This window comes from Harpegnathos saltator, unplaced genomic scaffold (assembly GCF_003227715.2).
Source record: "Harpegnathos saltator strain DR-91 unplaced genomic scaffold, Hsal_v8.6 scaffold543, whole genome shotgun sequence".
NCBI lineage: Eukaryota > Metazoa > Arthropoda > Insecta > Hymenoptera > Formicidae > Harpegnathos > Harpegnathos saltator.
In genome coordinates this window covers 9,694-14,222 of record NW_020230364.1, presented here as the reverse complement: position 1 = coordinate 14,222, position 4,529 = coordinate 9,694, and positions in this window count along the sequence as shown.

Sequence of the window (4,529 nt, the reverse complement as noted above, 5' to 3'; positions counted from 1 at the left end):
TTTCTGTTCCTGTGAATTAATAAAAATATTACACTCTTATACAGAGTGTTTGATAGCTGATCATGCAGACGAAAGTTGGAGATAGATTGGGTGCAGCCGAGAAAAAAAGTCATGTACCATAATGTCAAATTGGCAATAGTTACCGAGTTATTAATTAAAACATGTGAGCCAACGAGCGCGTAGAGAGCGGAGGGCGGCCGCAGTAAGCACGTAGATATTTGATACAGGCGGAGTCAATGAGTGTCGATAGGCGAGCGCGCGCGGCGAGGGGCAACGTAAGCGACAAGAGGCGATCGCGCGCGACGAGGAGCGAGCGAGCTTTTTCTTTATAGCTTTTTCCTTATAGCTCGCTCGCTCTTCGTCGCGCTCGCTCGTCTTTTGTCGCTTGCGCTCGCTCGCTCCTCGTCGTTCGCGCTTGTTCGCTCCTCGTCGCGCGCGATCACCTCTTGTCGCATACGTTACCCCTCGTCGCGTGCGCTCGCCTACCGTCACTCGCTGACTCCGCCTGTATCAAATGTCTATGTGCTTACTGCGGTCGCCCTCCGCTCTCTACGCGCTCGTTGGCTCACATGTTTTAATTAATAACTCGATAACTATTGGCAATTTGACATTATGGTACATGACTTTTCTTCTCGGCTACACTCAATCTATCTCCAACTTTCGTCTGCATGATCAGCTATCAAACACCCTGTATAAATATATTGATAAGCCGCAAAATCAATAAATTTGAATAAAGAAGAGATAACAATAAACTGTCGAGACAATGTAAAATTATAATTTAATATATAATAATAATATTTCTATTTGTGCTTGTTCACTTCTGTAGTCGAAAACATTTCCACAAAAGCATTCTCAAATAAAAATGAATCACATGTACCAAATCAAATAAAAAATATATAAAAGTTACTAATATACCTTGACAATTACCAATGTCCAGATCACTAGTTTGTTGTTTGCTTGTACTCGGTACATTTTCGTAATTTTTATTAATTACATAATGCTCCGTTTGCATGTTATGCTTCGGTCGCTTGTGAAACAAATCTTGTAGAAAATCATCTTGTTGCAATACTAAAAATAACAAAAGAATTGTTTATTACATATTATCTGATCATGAATGTTTCATTAATATGTAATAATAATGCTTCTATTTATACTTGCTTACTTCTGCAGTCGGAAACATTTCCACAAAAGCATTCTCAGATAAAAATTAATCACATGTTCCAAATCAAATAAAAAATATATAAAAGTTACTAACATACCTTGACAATTACCATTGTCTAGATCACTAGTTTGTTGCTTGCTTGTGCTCAGTAAATTTTCATAATTTATATTAACATTACATTTATTACATTATTCTCCGTTTGCATATTATGCTTCGTTTGCTTGTGAAACAAATCTTGTGAAAAATCATTTTGTTGGGATACTAAAAATAACAAAAGATTTGTTTATTACATATCATCTGATCATGGATGTTTTATTATATATCATCAGATTATAACTTTTTTGTGTACCTTGTTTTGTTTCTTTAATATGCTTCGCTGGTTGTTTTGAAATTTTTTTTGGCACATTTTCCAATAATTATTATATGGATTAAGGAGGAAAATTGAGACGCAGTCTGAATAACTTTGAAGCGTCATGTCGGGGAACCGGACCTGAGCCCCGCCATGTCGTCAACAGACGACAGGTCAGCCGCCGATAACAGCTCCAAACAGCTTTCGCTGCTGTCAGTCTTCCGATGGGGATCCGGACTACGACCCCGGAGTCTGGACCTACTCCGTGCAGCAATGTCGGAGAGACCGCTCCCGCCGGGGAGTGAGTCGAGCGGACCCCTCGGGGAAGAAGAAAGGGGTGCCGCGCACCGAGGGAGAACGAACCCTGGGAAACATCGGCCAGAAGCGCGGTCCCTACCGGGGGACTCGCGACGTGAGCCCTCGGCAGGAAGAGGGGCGGCCACGCTCCGGGGGACACCAACCCTCGTCGGAAGACGAGATGCGTCTCTCCCACCGGGGGGAAGGCGACGCGGATCCCCGGAAAGAAGAGGGACCACCCAACGAGGGAACGGGGCTGACCAGGGGCAACGGCGCCAAATCCTCGGGCAGGACGCCTGGTATAAATAGGCCTGGCCCCCTCTCTAGTAAGAGAGGGGGACGGGTTTCCGGTGGAAGGGACGCGAACGCGGGCGCAACCGGTAAAGGGGGAAAGCCGGTAATAATATCGAACGTCCTCCTTTCGCAAAGGTCAAGGGTGGAGAGGGACGAGTGTGGCAGATTCGTCTCCTCTACCACACTGAAATCCACCAACATACACCGGCAAGGATCTCGCGACTCATAAACCCGAACCCGTAAAAACGAAGGCCCTTGTCTCCAACGAGGCCGGAGTTAGCGGGTTGGGGACTCAGAACAGGGGGAAGAGAAGGAGGGAGACGACCAGCGGGAGTTCCATCGTCTCCCTAAGGGACTCGTCTCCCAAGAAACAGGACACCCCGGAACCTGTCCTTGTTAGAAAGAGGGACCCGAGGGGGAGGAAGCCCACCACCGGTCTAGGGGTGGGCCTCAGAGAGAAGAGGGAGGCAGAGGCAGCCAGGAAGAAAATAGAGAAGAAAAAATGTCTGGAGAAGGAGATCGAGGACCTCCGGCAATACCGGCATCCTGAGATCCCTGGCTGACAGAAGGCCAATGGAGAAGGTGTATAAGGATGCAAGTTCTGCCACACTCCTGCGGGAAGCCTCCACCCCAGAATTGGCCCTGGAGGCGGGCCGGGCGCTCGGGGCACTGAGACTTGTGGCACGAAGGTCAAACACTCTCAAGGGGACCTTCGTGTCCCTCATGAACCGGGCGGTAGGCTTCTCCGAGGCCATCCTACAAACCCTAATGGTTAGGTTTGCGGCCACAGACGGTAGGACGGACGAGCGGTCAAACCTGGAGGCGGAAATGAACGGGATGAGAGAGGAAAACAAGAGACTGAGGATAGAGAATAGAAAGCTGCTTGAAGAAGAGAACGCGACTAAGCTATCCTCCTCAGTCGCACCGGACCTCTCTCATCCCGATCTGCACCAACGTCGCAGAACATTTGCGGAGGTTGCTCCTCGGCTTCGGATGCTGAGGCAAAGGGAACATCGAAGTGGAGAACGAGGGAGATGAAGAGGAGGAGAGTAACAAGGGCCCCAATCTTGGAGTCCTCCTCCAACTCCTCAGTGGAGGCAAATACGAAAATCGCCGTTTACGACGATAACATGGACCTCTACAGGCGGGAGGAGGCCATCGTTCCGGTGGCGGTCAAAAGACCCCCATTACAGGGAGTTCAGAAGGATCTGGACGAATCCCTGGCACTCCGAAACTTGGAGCCGAAGGCCAGGGAAAAATTTACGCAGATGACGCAAGATCTGGAGAGGCTGGTGGATGCCAGGGCTGGAATGGACCCGAAGGGGGAGGGCCACAGGGCGGCGACCGAGTCCATCAGGAGGTTGACGACGGAAAGGGCGATCATCATGGAATTGGGGCCTGGGAAGATGTCTTCCGGGCTGACGGCGCGGGCCTCTGCCCCGGACCCTACTCCCCCTCCGTACGGAGAGGCGAAAGCCAAACCGGCCGTGGGGGGGTGGACGGGGCTGGGAACCGGGCGCCCAAGGTCAGGGGGACATCGGCCCAAAGGAGGAAGAAGAAACAGAAGGAAAAGGAGAGAATGAGGAGAAGGAGGGCCGAAGCCAGCAGCAGGAAGCAGGAGGGAGAGGGAGAGGAACGGACAGACCCGAGGCCAGCTCTCCCCACCAAACAAGCTGGTAAGACGTATGCGCAAATAACAAAAGTTGCAGGGAAGGAGGACAGAGGGAAAAGCGGCCGACAGCCGACAACGAATGCCGCTTAACCCTCCAGACAACCCCGGACCACGCTTCCAGAGTTTGAAGGGCAGAAGGAAGGATGGACCCTAGTACGGAGCGCGAAGGACATAAAGAAGCAGAAGAAGGAGGAAAAGAGGAGGAAAACCCCCAAGCCCCCTTTTCTTCAGCCTGCCAAGGCCAGGAGAAAGGAGGCAGTAGTACCGCGGCCGCCAAGATCTGCGGCCGTCACAATAACCTGCCCCAAAGACTCATACAAGGAGTTTATGGTTGAAGCCAGGCGCCGAATAAAGCCTGCAGATGTCGGCATACCAGGTGCTTTAAAAATCAGGATAGCCCGTACCGGGGCCTTATTAATTGAGGTGCCTGGCTTCAACGCGGGGCCCTTCGCTGACCGGCTTGTCGAAGAACTCGGCAAGTTGGCGGCGAAGAAAGGCCCCGACTACAGCATTCAAAGGCCGGTGAAGACTGCAGCTTTGCATCTCACCGGCCTGGATGCGACAGTCGGGGCCGAAGACGTGACGGCTGCTGTGGCCCTCGCTGGGGGCTGCCCACCCACGGATGTGTCCGGGGGTGAGCTGCGGTTTACCCAGCGGGGGACAGCCACAGCTGTGGTGCGGTGCCCGCTGGCGGCAGCCTCCAGGGTCGCAGCTGCGGGGCGGGTCCTGGTAGGTTGGATTCGAGCCGGGGTGAC